Genomic DNA, 22171 nt, shown 5'->3' on the forward strand with positions numbered 1-22171 from the left:
TAAATATGATTTTAAACGCAGGAAAATGCTTATCAAATTGTTTTCAGTTGGTTAGACTTCTATTTCCATAAAAATCATGAAGTTTTTTGAAAACATTTTTTTTGAAAGGACAACAATTTTGCCATAGAGAAGTTTGAACAAAAACATTTTCACAGAAAGTAGTTCGCTACATTTTCTCAAATTATTTGCCGATTTTCAAATTTGTGTTTTTTTATTAGGATGAAACTATGTCTATACATTCCCTACGTCAAAAGAAGCGATTTTGCATGATTATTTTTCCATACAAGGCTGGTCATACAAGGTACGTAAATGTATGATATCATGAGAAGGAATTTTCTGATCGATTTGGTGTCTTGGGCAAAGCTGTAGGTTATCTATCGGGCTTCTCAGAAAAAATTGTACATCGAAGAAAATAAAAATAAAACTGATTTTAAAACATTGCACTCTTTTTTTGATGTCATGTTCAGTCCCCTAAAAAATATATAAAAAAAAACGTTTTTAATGGTTGCGATCAGGAAGAAATTTCATCATTATTAAACACCGTTTTGAAGATATATCCATGAAAGTGACAGTATAAGGTTAAAAATGATTATATAAAAGAGTGTTAATTTATAAAAAAAAATGTCAAAAATAATAATCAACAGATGAGATTGTTTTCTGCATTTTCTGTTTTTGAATATTTAAAATAGGACAAATAGTTGCATGACAAAGGAGCAAATTGAAATTGAAAGCAAAAAAATAAATAAATAAACTAGCCTTACCCGACAAACTTCGTTCTGCAATTTTTTCCGTTTGTTGACGTTTTTTAACTTTTTTGCTTATTCAGCCTCCTGTGATCAAACATTTTATTTAACGTAACTTTCTCCATACAATCTGCCGATGCTCTGGAATCGGTTCCATAGTGGCCAAAGTTGTAACTTTATGGCGTAAAAACCTTCCTTGTACTTATACGAACCCTACGCAACAAAAAGCACCTCGATCCGACCTTCCGTGTTGAATTGATTCGCGTTCGAACAAAACCGTCGAAATTTTTTATATATATAGATAATTTTTTTTTTTTAATTGTATTTAACAAACATTACCGATCAAAAAATGGTTGAACAAACGATGCAAAATGATGCAAATGTGCAAATGTAAATGTCAAAGGGGAATCCTTCACAAAGATTCAGTCAAATCAAAAACATAAATCTCGAGTTTTTATTAAAAAGGCCCTATAAACATATGAAGCACAATAGCTTATACAGCCATTTAGAAAAAAAAAAACTCTAGAAATGAAATACATTATTGGTTTTTATTTAGAATTGCTCCACACAAATATCTTAAAGCAATATTTCATATTGAAAAAAAATTCCGCTAAAAATATGATTGGCAATCATTACTAAAAGCTTGCGCTTTTACCGATGTAGATGTATGTAACCCTTTAACGATCCATACCATATTTTTTTATTTTGATGATTTTTTTGTCCGTGCATTCCTTATGAGGGCCGGGAGAAGACTTTTTGATCGATTTGGCGTCTTTGGCAGAGTTGTACACAGAAAAAAATAATGTAAATTTGGAAGCTCTAATTTTGGAAGGTTGAATATTACCTCTTTTATGATGTAATTTTACCTCAATTTAGTTTAAAGAGGCGAACAAAACCGTGGAGTGTAAAACCTCTATAATAAAACAACAACAATACCTCAATTTAGACTGAAAAAGTGACATTACACCAGAAAAGTGGTAAAATTACACATTTCCAGAGGTAAAATTACACCTTTTTTCTGACATAAAAGATGTACCCCTTCCCAGATGTAATATTACCATGATTTATTTTTTCTGTGTAGGATATGATTAGAACATTTCAGAAAAATTGGCACACGCAAAAAAAATCAAAATAACTAAATTTAAAAATCTGACTAATTACAAAATAGTTTTTTTGTAGGGTAGCTCTTAACTCAAAAAATGGGAATTAAAGAATTAAATTAAATAACTCATAAAGAAGAGCATGCAACTTAACAGAAGTTAAATATTTTAACATAAAAAATAGAACAAATTGTTTCAGAGATATTGCGAGTTTGAAAACCAGGGCTTATTAGATGACATTGAGAAAAACTTATTTTTCACAAAATTTGTACTTTTAAAGATTGTATCTTAGCCAACATTGCAATAAGAAATGTATTAATAAGAGAATCGATGGAAATTATCTCAGCTCTTTGAATAAATTTTTTGAAGAGGTGGTTTTCTTCCATAAAATATTTTTAAATTGCGAAAAAGCGAAAAAAATCGAAATAAACCATCTTGAAATGCATATTATTTGAAAACGGTGCACTTTTATCAAAAAATGTGTAAAAGGCTAATTCTGCATCTTTAAATGATTTTGAAAGTTTAAAAATTAATTTCATCGAATTCCTAACTCAAGCGCAAAAGAAGCCATTCAAGGCCTCTAGATATATTGAAAATTATAATTAAGTATTTTGTGAACTCAACTTTTAGTGATAAAAAATCTAATAAAAAATCATAAACTACAACTTTGCTGAATTGGTGTCTTCAATGATCAAAAAATCTCTTCTCAAGGTACAGATTTTAGAAAATTCATGCACCCAGAACTGGGTATCGGCATACGAGAGGATAAAGAGCACGATTCGGTAGTAAAATGGTTCTGTGTGCGGACGGAGAGGATAAATCCCGAAATTACCGCAAGTACTTTACTCATGGTTCATCTTCAAAAAAAAGTTCATCTATCAAAAAAAATGTGCCGGTACCGAGACTCGAACCCAAGACCATCGGCATATTGAACCGTGCCTTTGCCGTATGGGCCACCATGGTTCGGTAACTAAGTGGCGGTCATTTGTCCATATAAGCCACTCAATAGGATGAACTGTTCCAATGAACGAATGAACACGCGAGAGGACTATACTCTCGCAAAATTGCACTTTCCTCACGTTTCTTTTCGTGAGGACTATCCCCTCGTTCTTTAACTTTGGGTGTGCCTCAAATTTGTATGGAAAAATTATTGCAAATTGGCTTTTTTAAAGTATATGGATAAAGGTTCATCAAAACAATAAAAAAAGGAAATGTCTATGTACGAAAACGTACAGAATTACTCAGAGATGGTTTTTTAACTATTTTTCGTGAGGAACCATCAAAAGATATTTGATTTAATTCTATTAATATTAGCCGGGAACCGTGGTGTAGGGGTAAGCGTGATTGCCTCTCACCCAGTCGACCTGGGTTCGATCCCAGACGGACCCGGTGGCATTTTTCGAGACGAGATTTGTCTGATCACGCCTTCCGTCGGACGGGAAGTAAATGTTGGCCCCGGACTGACCTAAAAAAGGTTAGGTCGTTAGCTCAGTCCAGGTGTAGGAGTCGTCTCCCTGGGTCCTGTCTCGGCGGAGTCGCTGGTAGGCAGTTGGACTAACAATCCAAAGGTCGTCAGTTCGAATCCCGGGGTGGATGGAAGCTAAGGTGTAAAAAGAGGTTTGCAATTGCCTCAACAATCAAGCCTTCGAACACCTAGTTTCGAGTAGGAATCTCGCAATCGAGAACGCCAAGGCAATGCTGAAGAGCGAATAATTAGATTTGATTTTTTTAAATATTATATTTATCAGGGCTGTGGAGTCAGAGTATTTTTTAATTTTTTTAAATACTGAATTCATCATATTACGATTTGGCCTGTAAAAAAGTATTCGTGCATCCATTTATCCAACATTGATTTCCCTTATACTGCTATTCCGACACCCCTCATAAAACAAATCAAGCGTTCTCCAAATCAACCAGCTCCAATAAATTCATTTACTGCAAGTTTTTCCTCCCACCCTGCTCCCTAAAAGCGTTCCGTCACAGCTTCCAAATCCAAGTAAATTAAACCCGAACCCGGGATCTTTTGATGGTTCTATTTACGAGTAAGCTGGGAGGCAAGATTGAACCCCCAAGATCTGAGGAAAAGTGCAACATTCCCGGTATTTTCTCCTTCGTCTATGTTTTCCTACACTGGGAGGGGGGTTTTCCCGCTCATGAAAAGCGACATATATTGCCGTGCTCGGTTGCACTCCAATGCAGTCGCCGCCGGAGAAGGTCGTCACGCCAAGAACAAGGGAAACTCTAGTGCAAATGCCATCTCCCCTATGTTTGTGAGTGTTGTGGCAAGAAGGGCACACCACTATCAGCTCTCGTCGCTAGATGGTGGAAGACGTATTCACACTAGACTTACTGTAAGACGTCAAATGCCATAACTGGGGAGCGCTCTTTTTCCTGGATTCCATGCAACGTCGTCAACGGGATCGACTTACACACTACACCCAGAACTGGGCATCGGCATACGAGAGGATAAAGAGCACGATTCGGTAGTAAAATGGTACTGTGTGCGGACGGAGAGGATAAATCTCGAAACTAGCGAGAGTACTTTACTCATCATCTTCAAAAAAAGTTCATCTATCAAAAAAAATAAAGTACCGGTACCGGGACTCGAACCCAAGACCTTCGGCATATTGAACCGTGCCTTTGCCGTATGGGCCACCATGGTTCGGTGCAGGGCCGTATCTAAGGGGGGTGTTATGGGTGTTCAACACCCCCCATGGAAAAAAAATGGCTTACACCCCTAACGCCCCGACAAAGACACGGCCTGAAGGGCCGCCATTTTTTATGACTATCAAAAATTTGACACCCAGAGAAAAACTTCACTCTCACTAGATACGCCATCAAGTGAAAACTCAACTCTCAGTAAATACGCCCTCATAAAAACATTTGATGCTAAGAAAAAACTCCACTTTCACAAAACACGCCTTTCTAAAAATATTTAAAATAACTATGTTCGTTGACGCCAAGAGAAAAACTAAACTCTTACTCAATAAGCCCTCATGAAAATATTTGCAAAAAAACTGATCGTTGACGCCTTGAAAAACCCCAACTTTCATAAAATACGCCCTCAAGAAAATTAAAAAAAAAAAACTTTGATCGTTGACGCCTTGAGAAAAACTCTACTTGCACTAAATACGCCCTCAAGAAAATATTTAAAAAAAAACTTTGATTGTTGACGCCTTGAGAAAAAGTAAAGTCTCGCTTAGTACGCCTTCATAAAAATAATTTTAAAAAAAATTTGATTGCTGACGCCTAGAAAAAACTCAACTTTCACCAAATACGCCCTCAATAAAATATTAAAAAAAAATCTTTTATCATTGACGCCTTGAAAAAAAAACTCAACTTGCACTAAATACGCCCTCAAGAAAATATTTTGAAAAAACTTGTATCGTTGATGCCTTGAAACAAAACTATACTCTTAATTATTTTATAATGGCATATTTACCTTCATAAAATAATTGAAAAAAACTTTGATTGTTGACGCCTTGAAAAAAAAAACTTTCACTAAATACGCCCTCAAGAAAATATTAAAAAAAAAACTTTGATCGTTGACAGCTTTGGTACGATTCAACTTTAACTAAATACGTCCTCAAGAAAATAAAAAAAAAGCTTTGATCGCTGACGCCTTGAAAAAACTAAACTCTCACTTAATACGCCTTCATAAAAATAATTTAAAAAAAAACTTTGATCGTTGACGCCTTGAAAAAAAACCTTCACTAAATACGCCCTCAAGAAATTATTAAAAAAACATTGATCGTTGACGCCTTGCAAAAAAACTTCCACTAAATACGCCCTCAAGAAAATATTTAAAAAAAGCTTTGATCGTTGACGCCTTGAAAAAAACTAAACTCTCGCTTAATACGCCTTCATAAAAAAATATTTAAAAAAAAACTTTGATCGTTGACGCCTTGAAAAAAAATCAACTGTCACTAAATGCGCCCTCAAGAAAATATAAAAAATGTTTTGATCGCTGACGCCTTGAAAAAAACTAAACTCTCGCTTAATACGCCTTCATTAAAATAATTAAAAAAAAACTTTAATCGTTGACGACTTGAAAAAAAAAAAACTTTCGCTAAATACGCTCTCAAGAAGTCATCAAAAAAAAAAACTTTGATCGTTGACGGCTTGAAAAAAAAAATCAACTGTCACTAAATGCGCCCTCAAGAAAATAAAAAAAAGCTTTGATCGCTGACGCCTTGAAAAAAAAACTTTCACTAAATTCGCCCGCAATAAATTATTTAAAAAAAAAACTATGATCGTTGATGCCTTGAAATTTTTTTTCACTGAATACGCCCTCAATAAATTATTTAAAAAAAACTTTGATCGTTGACGGCTTGAAAAAAATTCAACTGTCACTAAATACGCCCTCAAGAAAATAAAAAAAAAGCTTTGATCGCTGACGCCTTGAAAAAAAAATAAACTCTCGCTTAATACGCCTTCATAAAAATTATTAAAAAAAAACTTTGATCGTTGACGCCTTGAAAAAAACTACAGTTTAGCTTAATACGCCCTCATAAAAATCTCGAAAAATCGAATTCGCACTAAAAACGGCCAGCTATTTTTATTTTAAAACTTTTGACTAACTGGATAGGCCCTCCTGGATTTTGTTAGTAAAATACTTAGATCGTTATCGGCCAGATCCAAATCCAACTTTGACTATGTACGCCGAAGTGTTTTGCCTTCCTCACCTTACTGAGGAAAGGCTATAAAATCACTCGAAAACTGAACTTCTCAATTAGACCTCCTAGACCCACTTTCATGTATACCTATCGACTCAGTATCAAATTCTGAGCAAATGTCTGTGTGTGTGGTGGTAAGGTATTTAAAAGACCTTTCCTACGCAACCAATACAATGATGATCTGACAATCCTATCAAAAGTAATTAGCACTTAAGTGTTATTTATGTACTTTTTGGAAGCCGGATCTCAGATATCATGATGAAAACGTTGTCCGGATCTATCATGCAACCTGTCGTTAAACAGGTAGACGTCATCGTGCTATCTTGTCGCACCCGCCATTTTGACGTTCCGAGAAAAACGCGTTTTAATGATTGACCTTGAATAAACGAAAACTAGAGCACGCAATGTAGACAATAACAAACACGTTTTGTTTGGCTGACCATTATGTGCATTGTCCCGAAGTTTGGTTGAAATTGGTTGCTGGTGTCCCGAGTTATAATAACAAATGTTTACGGTAGTCTAACTTGTACGTGCGTCAAACGCGTTCTGACCTGAAATCCATTTGGCCAATTGTCGCACTTACATCAACTTTCAGGGAGTGACAAGATAGCACGACAAGATTGAAACTACTATCATATGTAAAGTGACAAAAATGCACGGAGTTTTTTCGGTTTTTGTTGAATATCTCAGGATTTAAATCGAATTTTGGGGATCTGTGAAGGTTAAAAGATGAGGCATTGTGAGCTGCACAAAATGGTGTTCTTAACTCAATTTGGCCCAAAATGCACGTACGACAAGCTAGCACGATGGCGACGAGGTAATCAATAGACCTTTCCAACGCGTCCAAAACATTTCAAATCTGACAACCCTATCAAAAGTTATAAGCACTTAAGTGTTATTTATGCACTTTTTCGAAGTGTCCTGAAATATGAAGATCTTACTACCCAATTTGATGGTATGAATAATGAGTCAAATTAATAGAATACTTAAAGGTCCGCCCTATTGTGTCTTTTTTGGATAGCATTACCCTATTAATGTGAGGAAGGCACCAACCACCTAAAGGTGGATCAAGTAATGTTTTTTTTTTATATAGGGTCATTTCTCCCCAACTGGAAACAAAAAAGTACAAATTCGAAATCTACTTTTTCTGATCCTGCTAAAATTTGGCGAAACTGTTCATCATATCGAAACATGCAAAAAATTACTTTTTTTTGGCTCTGCCCCAAAGTTTTGCGATTTTCACCAGTTAAAAAAACATTGCCAAATATTTTGGAAAAAAAATAATAGAGCAATATTCTACTGCAATTTTTAAAAGAAACTTGACGCTGATTCAATTCAGCGTCATCATTTTGATTAAAATCAAAAATGGCAGCATTTTGAGCAATTAGAATAAATGATGCAGGGATGGATGTAGGTAAATTCTGCTACTTATAAATTTGAAATTCTCAAGAGATATCAACTTGCTCTAACAAGTAAGCTTGATTTGAATAAAAAATTTGATGACGCCAGCGTTTCTTAAAATAAAAGCAGCCGATTTTTGCTTTTTTGTATCCAAGACATGGCCATTTGAAAACTAATTTAAAAAAAAAGGTGCCAAAAAGAAGGGATTTTGCATGTTTCGATAGGATAAACAGCTCCGCTAAATTTTAGGCATGTTCAGAAAAAGTCAATTCCGAGTGGTGTTCCGCTTCGTGAAATGGCCTCGTAAGCAATTGTATGGGCAGCTGTCAAACTTCTATGGAAACTTGTACGGACAAATCAATATTTTTTTTGACGATATTATCTTTTTTATCTACAAACTGTTCTCTGAAATGTGATTGATTCGAAGATGTTTAAAAATGTTATTGTGTGATATGACGAGGATTGAAAAAAAAAAGTTGTTGGTTGGTATGTTACATTTGACAAGAAAAAAAAATATCCGTCAGCTTTGATGTTTGTGTTCGTTGGTACGAAAACTTTTTGTTGATTTTGATTTTCCAAAAACTTTATGAACTAATAGTTTAAGTTTTAAAGAACAACTTTGCTAAAAACATCGAAGAGATACGTCTACATCGCCTTAATTTTTTTTCAAACTAAAATCAAACTAACTATGTTTGAAAAATAAAAAAACGGCGAAAACCAAAACGCATAGATAATACGAGTTGATTTCCATTTTGAATTGATTTGGCTTGAGATGCTCGAGTTCGTTACCAATCTGGCTTAAGCTGTGTAGGGAAGAGTGGGGAGACTTGATCCCCTTTTTTGTATCGCACATAACTCTGTCAATTTCTCACAAAACTATGATCTTTTTGCATGAATTGAAAGCTTAAACATTCAACTATGTTTGGCTGATAAGGGTATTTCATCAGATAAACTCTTCGAATCATGCCATGCGTTTTAAAACAATATTTTAAACCGGCATTTTCAAAATGTAGGGGGTAATTTGATCCCCCTTTCAACATTTTGAAGAAATCTTTAGCAAAATGTTTCTTATTCATCCAAACTTTTAATTTTCTATAAGATACAGCAATTTCACATTAAACCTGTACGTTTGTGTTCAAAATATAACAAGTTTAGCATGTAAAATATTTAAAAACTTAAAATTTTCTTTTTTAGACCAAAATTGAGCATGTTAACAAAAGCTGGTAATTTTTGTTTACAAATTTTTGAAAAATGGTTCAAACTGCAATTAGTTATGTACAACTATACTAAAGGAAACTATGTACGAAAACCCAGCCAAATTATTTAATCTTGAGGCTGATTCCAGTGACTGTAAAAATGCTGGGATCAAGTCTCCCTGAACGCCCTTTTTTTAACAATTGATTGTAAAAATAGTATGACGATCAATTTAACGTCAAATGCGTAAGGGTTTTGGAGTTGATATGTTTATCAAACAATTCATGTATAAAACATTTTTTTTTAAATAATTTTTGAGTGTTTTCTATACTTATCAAAACAAAGAAAAAAGATCTCTTGGAAGTATTTTGCAGCACTTCTTAGAAAAATGTGTGTAACTCAATCTAAACATTTTTTATTTTTTTGTTTGTTTTCTACAATGAGTTTTAGTCAATTTCGCACAACTTTCTAGAACAAAGCTAATTGTTTTACCCACATGCTGACGAGATACAGGCTTGGGATCAAGTCTCCCCGGGGATCAAGTCCCCCCACTCTCCCCTATAGATAAAAAATGCCCTCCTGTAAAATTTTCCCGAAAAACTAAGGGGCAAAACAAATTACTGAAGAGAAAAAAATTAATTGAAAACAAAACAATCTAAACTATCAAGGATTCAATAACGTTATTTCAATATTTTCTATCACATATATCACATCAATAATATATGCAAGAATAACAGTATTTTCATGAACTTCTTTATGTTTAGATATTTTTTTAACATTACTGCTACAATATATAAAGCAAATTTCACGTTTTTGTTTGGTACGCATTTGTTGACTGTATACGCCCTACCTATAACACACATACACCCCTAACGCCTTATGGGGGGAAACACCCCCCATTGAAGAATCCTGGATACGGGCCTGGTTCGGTGACTAAATGGCGGTCATTTGTCCATATAAGCCACTCATAGGATGAACTTTTCCAATGAACGAATGAACACGCGAGAGGACTATACTCTCGTAAAATAGCACTTTCCTCACGTTTCTTTTCGTGAGGACTATCCCCTCATTCTTTAACTTTGGGTGTACTCGAGGCAGTAACGTAACGCAGTCTTTGCTCGCCCTGGTACAAGAGTGAAGACATTTTTGAATTTCATTACTAGAAATGGGATTCCCTGGGGAGCCGGGCAGACTTAGAAAGAAAGAGCTAAATTTGGATTCCATGTTGGTTCGTTTGGACGCCACACACTTGGGTGCGAAAATCAGGGATAGGTTAGACTTATTGGACTCTTGTTTCTTCAAATACCTTTCGAACATTCGAAACTTCAGATAATCGAAGCATTGGAGTTTCAAATTAGGTCCACCAACCCTAGCAGTACTATCAAACCAACCGTCATCGTCAGGATCTTTTTGCCGGCACGTCGCACTGTCGATGGAAACCAGTTGGCAGTACGCAGAGTGAGCATTCGCACTCGAATGCTTCCTTGTCGTGAAGAACTGGGCGAAATCGAGAAAAGCTTTTACTTGTTACGTTTATTTACGACCTTTACCGAGCATTACTGGGACGATGTCTCAAAAGAGAAGCAGACGAAGAAGACGGAAAATCTCTCATCACAAACACGGAAAAGACTAGTGTTTTTGAGAGCTACTACCAGATTAGCATGATCGGCGAATGAACTTGGGCCAGCCGGGGGAGATTTCGTGCGTGTTTTTGCCGGCCCCCAGACAAAAACTCATTTATTTTGCCCTCGATTTTGACACGGTGGAAAATTAAGACACTTGAAAGCAGGTGCACGGTTTGTTGCCAACAACACACAACTAAACAACAGACGGAAAATTCGTCTGCCGTTCATGGCCCGTTAGAGCAATACACACGGCGCGAGGGAAAAATCGGCGACGATCGTCGGTGGAAAACCCTTTACCGAGTGTGTGTGTGTGAGGGGACCAAGTTTGAGTTGGACGAATGACATGCTGCTTAAAACATGCTCTCGTGCTGGCCAAACAGCACGTTACGGTTTGGACAACAAATGGATTTTGTTCGGGCGACAGCACACGGGGTTTTTTTTTCTCTTGTAGAGAAAAACTAGAATGTGACTTGCCCTGGATTTAGGCAGATATTGATGGATTGGTTTAAAAAAGTGAAGATTAGAAGTGGATATCTTGTGAAGAGTTAAAATTGTTCATAAGCATATACGTCATTGGAAACAAGAAGAAAAACTTAAAAGTTGTACTTAGACCATCAGTTTATGATGATCATGAGATTTACGAACATTTCATAGATGAGCAATATTGTTTAATTTGGTTCAAACTTTATGGGGTCCTTCTCTATGACCAAAGAAACCATTTTGTGTCATTGGTTCATCCAATCAAGGCTCCAAACAATTCAGAAAAAATGATACACAAAAAGACATTTTTAGCCAATTTTTAGATTTTTTTTTTTTCAAAAAATGATTTTAAATAATAAAAAAAATAACTCAACACGGCTCCGACATTTTAATTAAGAAAGTGTTGTTAAATGCTTAATACATACAGTTGTTTTACAAATCATTAGATTTTAAAAAATGTATGTTTAGACGAAACAAATATTTTTAGCCCAATAAAATTCTAGCGGCACTGTACATACATTTTATTTACAAAATTCAAATTATTTTTTTAATTATTTCAGTTATGCTCAAAGTCAATGTCAATTCTGGAAAATGCATTTCAAATTGATTCCGTAAATTGAACGTCACATTTCATTGAAATTTTGAAGTTTTCTGAAAACACACACACAGTTTTTTGTCGCACGATTTTTCGACAAAATATTGGTTGGATGGGGGAGGGGGGGGGGGGGGGGGGGAGTGCGACATAACATTTGGAAAATATTTGAAACAGTCTTTTTTTTTCAAATGGTGTTTTTGAAAAAAAAAACTGACTTTACAGTCAAATACATTTTTTTACTTCAGTTTTTATATAAAATCGATCGAAAAAGGAATTCAAATTTCTACAAATAGGTTTTTCAAAAAGTTCTGAAAATTTCCAATAAAATTGCGTAAGAGACATTGAAGATTGGACTCCTGGAAGCTAAAATACAGCGAATAAAAAAATAAACAAGAAAATTTAAGTTTTCGAGTTTCATCCAAATATTCCCTCATTTTCTGATGCCAATATCTCAGCAACTAATGGTACAATTCAATGTTAAAAAATGAAACATTTGTAATATTTTATGATCTTTTGGAAATACAATATTTTGAAAATTGTTAATTCTTGAGTGGCCCTTTCGAATTGTTAGTATTGACTATCATTTCAAAGGGCAACACATTCAATATTACGCCAGTTTAAAATGCTAGTCTTGATTCCAAAATTTTCAACATATTTTTCGAAAGCATCAGAAAATTTCTTAAATGAATGAGGGGTTTATTGAGTGAGACATTTGAAAACTGCAATTTTCCTGTTTATTTTGTTTTTATTCGCTGTATTTCAGCAACCAGAGGTCCAATCTTCAACAAGTTTTCTGAACTTTAAAAAAAATATATTTTTCCAGGAACTTCTAAACAGTGCACTTTATCGAAACGTATTTAAGATTTTTTATTAAAAGCTGTAGTAAAACTAATTTTAATTGAAGTTTTTTCCAAAAAAAAAATCATAACTCGGCGGCAAAATGTTTGCCAGAACTTCTCTGTAACTCAAAAGTTGCGGGTTTTTGTCTCCTAAAATTAGAAAAATGTATCTTGGGAAGTTGTTTTTTTGTGATAAAAAGGTTAATAAAAAAGTTTACAATTTTTTTCCGTGTACCTTAGGGTGTCAATTAAAATAATGACCTTGGACAAGAACCCCTGGGAATAACATTGTGAGTTTGGACCGGTTTTGAGTGTTTTTCAACCTTTTTCATTTTTCGAACATTTTGGAAATTTGCGCCATAATCGTGAGCCGCATGTGAAATAACAATAAAAAATTTCAGAAAATTGCAGAATATGAATAAATTGAAAGTTTTATTTCCACATTAAACTTATTCATTCGATTTTCAAATGCAATTTATTGTTTTCCAGTTCACAAAATTGTTACCAAATATACTTTCATAACCAATTAAATACCTGGACTATTCCCCATAAATTCCATTCAATAAAACATTGTTTGCAAAAATAATTAAATATTTTTAAACATTACAAATACTTTGCAAACATATTTGGATTTATTTATTTTAAGCTTGAAATTTTGCTTACAACTTTTCCTAATGATTTTCTAAGTGTATTTTTGGAATTAACATTTTCAAATAATTATCTTAAAGTACAGTACTTTTGGATTTAAAATCAAAGAAAATCATATTCACAGAAAATTTAATTTTGTCAACAATTAGAATTATGTTGTACTATCATCTATAAAAAAAGTGATTTATTGGAAAACAAAGTCGAAATATTTTTCCTTTCTCTTTAAGAGCCAAACCTAAATGAGAAGAGAACTTTTTATAAATTCTGATTTAATTTTTATTGAGAAAAGCAGCAAAATATTAATAATCTATGATCACATTAATGAATTCAAAAAAAATATTATTGTCTTTGAATGATTTCATAATCATAGTCATTACATAATTACATGTGAAAAAAAAATTTTGCACGCGTTAAATTTTTGAGAAAAAAATTATTGTATTTGTTCATCTGACTACTGAACGAATTACCAATCAATCAGTTTTGTGATTTTTTTAAAGCATGTTATTTTATTATTAATCATTGATTTGAATACCAGAAAAACACTGAATTTAAATTAGTTAAAATTTCAAATAAAATACAATTTTTAAGTTTGTTTAGTTCATTGAAAATTATATTTTTTGCAATTGGCTTGAAATGTATCCAGATTTTTGGTGTTGTGATTCAATTTAAATTAGATTGTGTTATTCAAAAATTTTTGGAATTTGTATTTTTTTTTTATATTTATAAATCATATAACACTTGTTCTAAACTTGTATAACATTCTTATTTGGTCCGTTATGAGACGAAATTAATTAAAAATCAAACGAAATTAAACGGTTTTGCTCAACATTTGTGTAATTTTATATTTATATATAGATAATATTTCAGCAAGAGAGTGATCCTCCACTCGACCGATTCTGACTCCAACTCAAACAAAAAAAAATAATTCGCATACAAAACTATTGAAAATCAACTGACTCCGAATCCAGCTCTTGAAAATTCAGTGACTAGCACTCCGATTCCAACTTCAGGTCCTGAAAAGTTAAGTTTGGTTTATTTTGACCGATGCGTTTTTCGAAAAAATCTTGTGTTGGCAAAACAAGCAATTTTGCTCTGAATATCTTTTAACAATCTCCAACTTTATCTTTATTTGAACTCGTATTGATGATTAAAAAAAGGCAGTTATTTAAAACCAATAAAAGTGAATATTGATGGAATAACTCAACAACCCTCATCACGGATCGGAACAAAGATTACATGCACAAATTTATTCATACCATACCTGAACAAAACTGTCATCGTTTGCGTTTGTGTGTGTGTGTGTGTGGGTTTGCTGCTAATTTAACCAAAATTTCCCAGATAAGGTGCGTACACACATCTGGCCAAACTTAATAAAACGCAACCAGCGCACTTTCAGGACCCAGTACCGCCTATTTATGCCCAAATTAGGACCCAACAAGGCAAGAGTGGAAACCAAAAAAAAAACGGTTACAGATCCTCCCCCGTCCTGAAAACATGTTCCGACTTACCTTGACTTGACTTGACGACATACAGGAGGCTGGATCATATTGGCTCTGGTGACGATGGTGGTGGTTGCATAATCCAAAGTGTACTAAACATTGGCATTCGAGTAGTTTTGCGTTTCTCCAAACGTGGCTTTGTGTCAGCAGTGTGTGTAAATGTGTACTTGTGCCTGCCACCCTTGAAGAAGTCAAATTTGGCACCCCTTTTTACACAAACACACACACCCGAACGCTTATTCTGACTAATATTATGAGAGTGCCGGCAGCAGTAAAGCAAATAAACTGAATCAGCAAACACACTAACCTATGGAAAAAAAAAAGAAAAAGAAGAAAAGAGCAGAGAAAATCGCATGAGACACTAACGCTGGATGGTTTGGTTGGTTGGCGGTGGAAATTCTTATGTTGAAACAGTAGTTGGTAGCTGGCTGGCTGGCTGGGAGGACCGGTTGAGGAAAATTTAATGAAAATATGCTTAGTCGTTGTCTAGCCTGCTTTATTAATAACTGCAGGCTGCGGTGGTATCCTATCACGCCGGGACTGTGTGTGTGAGTGAGTGAGCAAATTGCTGTGGTTGTGCTATCATGACAAATGTGTTATTACCCTTAATTTTTCAACCAAAAACATCTTGGCAAATATTGGTCTTACTTTACATGTCAAACAGCCTCAAATGAAAAAAAGATTCCAAAAGTAACCTGTTTGAAACGTTTTGCTTTATTTTAAAACTTTCAAACAATCTTTGAAAAATATTTGAAAAAATAAACAAAAAAATATGATTATTCATCAACAATAAAATAAACCAATTCTTCACCAAAACGGAAATATGTAAATATTTCAAAATCTGAAAGAATTTCGGATCGATTTGGGGTCTTGGGCAAAGTTTTTGGTATTGATGAGGACTATTCATAAAAAATAGGTACACGGAACTTTTTTTTGCGATTTTTCAATTTACATTTTTACACAAAAAATCATTTTACCAAAATCCGCATCTTCTTATTTTTGATTTTTTTTTATGTTTTAATGTTTTAGTAGACAAAAAGCCATTGAGAAGTGCCACCGAACTCTGATTTTTTTTAATTGTGTTTTTTGGAAAAAAAACTGGAAACAACTTTTTGTTTTTCAAAAAACACATTTTTTCAAAAAAATATAATTCACTGGATTTTTCTATGCTTCTTTATGGCTAGTTGCGGTTTTTTCCAAAAGAAAAAAAAATACGGATTTTGAGAAATTGTATTTTTTGTGAAAAAAAATAATTTGAAAAACCGATTTTTCCGTGTATTGTTTTTTTTTTCTGATTATCGGTTTTTGAATTCCACTTTCTATCACATAAATTCTTGAAATACGCATTTTGTTTTTTTCTATTTTTTTATATGATTGATATGATTATATGATTTATTTTTTGAGCCAGAGTTAAGAATGGTGATAAATCTGATACTAAAATTATGAAATTTAAAAAAATATATTTTTTGAAAACATCGAAATTATGATCATAAAAAGTTTTAAATATGATATTTTTTGGCAAAATGGAGTAAACAATCAAAAGTTACTTTACACATTTTTGAATAGAATTCACTGTTTTTAAGAAATAGGCATTTCTTAGGTATATTTTTTTTAATATAGTTTTTTTCTCAATTTAAAAATAATTTTGTCTTTGTGATCTTTTCAATAAAAATATTTCAAATAATTTTTAGTAAACATTTTTTTTTCAGAAAAAAACACTATTATCAAAAAATCACCAGATTTTGAACCATCACGCACTATGGCTTAAAAGATGTATTTTGTAGTTCCCCTAAACATACAAAAAAAAAATAAAAATAAAAAAAAACACGTATTGTGGAAATTCAACTTTGAGGGATAAAATCGGATTTCTTCCGTGTTCCTATTATTTCCTAAAACGAAATTTAAGATATAGACCGGCATGACCTGTGAGTAATAGAACAAATTGTTTTTAATATGTTGGATTATATAGAAATGTATCTAAACCCTCTTCCGAGCTTTTTTTAAAAAAAATATTTTTCACTTGTATAGGAGGTCATTTTTTTGAAATTTTTGAGCATCTCTTGTTCTATGAACAACTTAACTTTTCTTGTTTCATTTTTGATATTTTAATTTTTTATTTATCTTGTATGTGTATTTCTCTAAAAACTCACACGAAATCAGGAAAAGTTGCTCCGAACTCTCTTAGATTTGCGTGAAACTTTGTCCTAAGGGGTAACTTTCGTCCTTGATCATGAATCCGAGGTCCGTTTTTTTGATATCTCGTGACGGAGGGGCGGCACGACCCCTTTCATTTTTGAACATGCGAAAAAAGAGGTGTTTTACGATCATTTGCAGCCTGATGAGGTGATGAGATAGAAATTTGGTGCCAAAGCGACTTTTATGTAAAATTGGACTTCCAACTTGATGGCGTACTCCAAATTCCGAAAAAACGTATTTGTCATTGAAAAAGTACTAAAAAAGTTTTAAAAACTCTGCCATTTTCCGTTAATCAACTGTAATTTTTTTTAAGAACAGTTCATTTAAGGGAAATTTAATTTACTTTTCGAATCTGCATTAACGCAGAAGGGTAATTTTTTCATTCAGAACAAAAATTTTCAAAAAATTTCGTGTTTTTTCTAACTTTGCAGGGTAATTTTTTAGAGTGTAACAATGTTCTACAATTGTTAGTTGTTCTCTGTAGAGGAGACAATTACAAAAAATGATATTAAAACATAAGGGGTTTGCTTATGAACATCACGAGTTATCGCGATTTTACGAAAAATAAGTTTTGATAAAGTTGCTCGTCGTTGATCATGGCCGTTCATGATCATCCGCGACAGACACAGACGACAAAACAAAAAGAAACGCAAAGTTACTACATGTTTATTTTTACATAAAATATTGAAATTTTTTAGTGAAAAACACAGCCAAAGTGACTCCAGAGTAAATTAACATTGGTAAAGTCACATAAAACAAGTCACACCCTAAAATTTTCGAAAATTTTAAGAGTTTTGTAGAAACGTAATATTAATCATCAGTTTAACAACCCCACAAAACGTGACACGACACAACAACCCCAACGCCAAGCAAACGGACCAAGGCAGCACGCTATCTCTTATGCTGGATGATGTTGCACGTTATGCTGCATGAACTATGAGCTTGCCTGAGGTGATTTCGTCGCCAAGCGCCGCCGTTTGCGACTTGTGGAAAGTTGTGTGTGTGCGGTGAATGTTATCGCACGGTTTTCACACACCATCACACATACAAGGAGAATTGAGCACAGGATTATGTGATTGTAGAGCTTGCGGAGCAGGTAATCTGGAAGGGATTACGGGTTTCGGAGCGTGCGGTTGAAGATTTGTTCTACTGATTTGAGTGATTATCATGCTTAACGTTTGCACTAATTATGATCCGGGAGAAATTGAAACTAATCTTTGCTGTTTTTTTAAGATATTATATTGCACACTTATCTTGATAACTTCTGAGTATTTTTTAGATCAATTGTACAATATGACATGTATTTGTCCAGAAAATGTTGCAGCTCCTCCTTTTTAATCATATTTTTAAGAGCTGGTGTAAATATTACATGCGATTTCCTGCAAGAACACACAACATGCTCAACCTATGGTATAAAATTACATGCGCATCAATTTGTTTGTTTTCATTAGTGGCGAACCGTATTTAATTTGCGTTAAATTATGTACAAATTTGCGGTCAAATTTCTCACGTATGCGAGGTGTGAGCCATGTTACCGAGGTGCAACATTACTGTAGGTATAATATGGTAATGAAAACCAATTATTTATCCACAAAATATGGCACCCTGTTATTTATCACACATTGTGGGAGGACTACAAATAATGAAACATAAATTTGCTTAGCAGCATTGGCGTTAACCAACAAATTGCATTTTAATCAACGATTTGTGTTTTGTGTGAAATTCTCAAAACATCCAAGTTTAAACAGTTCTTTTTCTGAGAGTTTAGAAATTATAAGATAATGAAAATAATTTCTGGGACAGTCCTTCAACGTCGTACGCCTGTTTAGCTGAACGAAATTAATATTCTGTCGTGATCTCTCAGTGGTTCAACAATTGCTTTGGTCCGAAACCAAACCACTGTCTGTCCTTGTGGTTACGTTTCTGCAGCAATAATTTGTCTTATTGAAAATGGTGTTTTGAGACAGTCAAATCAAATTCTTACTCAAATTTAATTAAATGACAAAATTTTAAGCTACTGAAATATTCAACTTTTTCAACTTAGACGTCCAATCTTTTCCCTTAATCAGCTGTGAAAATTTGACAAATTCCCAACGCGACTCGGATGTCGGGTGCACGTGAAAATTTTTGGCAAACATGCCCCCTTAATTATCGAACACAAGATCGCTCCCCTTTCTACGATGGAGAGTTTCTGGCAAATGATGTTGATTTTTACTGTTTCGGTGATGTAACGGACAGATTTGCCGCACAACAAATACAAACGGCTGGTACGGCAAGGTGGTACTGCAAACGGTCTTGGTTTGGTTTAAAATTGAAATTATTACGGTGAAGCTGATTACGAAAATTAACAAAAAAAACGTTACTTAATCCACCAGAAGGTGGTTGCTGCCTTCCTCCTAAAAGCCTTGCAACCACACACTACGAAAGTTTTGGCTAACGCTTACTTAGTAAAGACACTATACATCTGAGTGCTGCCATCTATGATAAATTTATTGAACGATTTGAAAGCACTGCAGTGTTTGTGTGCGTGCACTGAGCGGAAAGTTCCGACAGCCTTTCGCCGGAGCTTTCAAATTATGTAAATAATGACCCTTTTTATTATCAACCAAAACAGTTTTTCGAACATAACTTTTAATGTACTGCACCAAACCGGATGAAATTTAAAAAAGACTTAAAGAACCTGAAGATGAATCCAAAAACAAAGATCCGGACAAAATCGGTTGAGCCAGTTCCGAGAAAAGTGAGTGAGAAAAAAAATTCTACGTCCATCCACACGCACAGACATTTGCTCAGAATTTGATTCTGAGCCGATATGTATTCGTAAAGGTATATCTTGGAGGCTTATTTAAAAAGTTCAATTTCTGAGTGATTTTATAGCCTTGCCTCAGTGAGGTGAGGAAGGCAAAAATCAAAGAAGGCCTATGAAGTAAAAATTTCAAAATGCAACTTGTTTTGAAGTTATTTTTTATAATTTTTTACAGAAATAAAAATAATAAATATTTCAAATTCAATTTCTTACAAGAAGCCCACCGTGTGCCATCTGGGTGCCTCTTGACAGTCGACTAGTGCAAGTTAATGAAATTATAATGCTGTTACGCCCATTGCGAACCGGGGATTTTCTCGATCGTGGTCGTGAATGGTAGAAAACGCCATGAGACAACTGTAAAAATATGGATGCGCCAGGTGGCAACGGTCGTGGTGAATTTCACTGATTTATGCAGATCGCCCATCATTGCCAGGGAGTGCATCGGATACCATAAATAGAGGGAACATGTGAAAAGCGAGATGCAGCGTTTCACTTATTAATGTGATTTGTAGTGATAATGAGTTCGTAAAAGTAATCTCACACGGAGAAAAAAGAGTTCCCAAAATCGTGAAGAAGCGTTCATGAAAATGAGAAGCAAGAATAAAGTGTTCAAATTCCACTTTGTTCGTGGTTCCCATTTTAATGAACGCTTGTCACAATTTTGGGAACTCTTTTTTCTCCGTGCATGTGAGCCGAAATCCGGCAAATCTTTACAAAGCGCAGAACTCTACACTGCTTGGTATTTTGCACTTTTTGATTTTTTTTTTGTAATTTTTGTATTTTTTGTAATTTTTGTGATTTTAGTAATTTATGTATTTTTTGTATTTTTTGTAATTTTTGTAATTTTTGTAATTTTTGTAATTTTTGTAATTTTTGTAATTTTTGTAATTTTTGTAATTTTTGTAATTTTTGTAATTTTTGTAATTTTTGTAATTTTGTAATTTTGTAATTTTGTAATTTTGTAATTTTGTAATTTTGTAATTTTTGTAATTTTGTAATTTTTGTAATTTTGTAATTTTTGTAATTTTGTAATTTTGTAATTTTGTAATTTTGTAATTTTGTAATTTTTGTAATTTTGTAATTTTGTAATTTTTGTAATTTTGTAATTTTGTAATTTTGTAATTTTGTAATTTTGTAATTTTGTAATTTTGTAATTTTGTAATTTTTGTAATTTTTGTAATTTTGTAATTTTGTAATTTTTGTAATTTTGTAATTTTGTAATTTTGTAATTTTGTAATTTTTGTAATTTTGTAATTTTTGTAATTTTGTAATTTTTGTAATTTTGTAATTTTGTAATTTTGTAATTTTTGTAATTTTTGTAATTTTGTAATTTTGTAATTTTGTAATTTTTGTAATTTTGTAATTTTGTAATTTTGTAATTTTTGTAACTTTTGTATTTTTGTATTTTTGTAATTTTGTAATTTTGTAATTTTGTAATTTTGTAATTTTGTAATTTTGTAATTTTGTAATTTTGTAATTTTGTAATTTTGTAATTTTGTAATTTTGTAATTTTGTAATTTTGTAATTTTGTAATTTTTGTAATTTTGTAATATTTGTAATTTTGTAATTTTTGTAATTTTGTAATTTTTGTAATTTTTGTAATTTTGTAATTTTGTAATTTTTGTAATTTTGTAATTTTGTAATTTTGTAATTTTTGTAATTTTGTAATTTTGTAATTTTGTAATTTTGTAATTTTGTAATTTTGTAATTTTGTAATTTTGTAATTTTGTAATTTTGTAATTTTGTAATTTTGTAATTTTTGTAATTTTTGTAATTTTGTAATTTTGTAATTTTGTAATTTTTGTAATTTTGTAATTTTGTAATTTTTGTAATTTTTGTAATTTTTGTAATTTTTGTAATTTTTGTAATTTTTGTAATTTTTGTAATTTTTGTAATTTTTGTAATTTTTGTAATTTTTGTAATTTTTGTAATTTTTGTAATTTTTGTAATTTTTGTAATTTTCATTTCAACTTCATTTAAAAACAGTTCTTACTTTTATTGATAATTCAAGAAAATTATAAAGCATTGCAAAATAGTTAACAAATATGTATTATTTGGTAATCAATTAAATAAAAACACATAATTTATATTCAAAATATTTTATTGCAATTTGTTCATCTTTGTTTAATATCGTTGATTAATTATATTAGATTTTACAAAAAATTGAGAAAAGGTGTTTTTTCATTTTTTTTTTCAAAGAAGTGTTGATTAATGTTCTTTTAAAATCTTTTTGGATTTTTTTGGAATAGAAAAACTATGAAACACTGAGTAGCGATTTATCAACTGAATATTTCAAATATAGCGGCATTTCACGTTATTTCCCAAATTTCACGGCTAGAGGCGAATTTCACGCAATACGCGGCTTCCGT

The 22171-nt window shown here is 32.7% G+C and overlaps 1 protein-coding gene across 1 annotated transcript in view; it reads right to left on the minus strand.

Moving 5' to 3' along the window:
* LOC6033760 (RNA pseudouridylate synthase domain-containing protein 2) overlaps positions 1-22171 on the minus strand; it is a 398524-nt gene that overhangs the window by 344917 nt on the left and 31436 nt on the right. The gene's annotated exons all lie outside the window — the stretch shown is intronic.

Source organism: Culex quinquefasciatus, chromosome 2, assembly GCF_015732765.1.
Source record: "Culex quinquefasciatus strain JHB chromosome 2, VPISU_Cqui_1.0_pri_paternal, whole genome shotgun sequence".
In the NCBI taxonomy this organism is placed as follows: domain Eukaryota; kingdom Metazoa; phylum Arthropoda; class Insecta; order Diptera; family Culicidae; genus Culex; species Culex quinquefasciatus.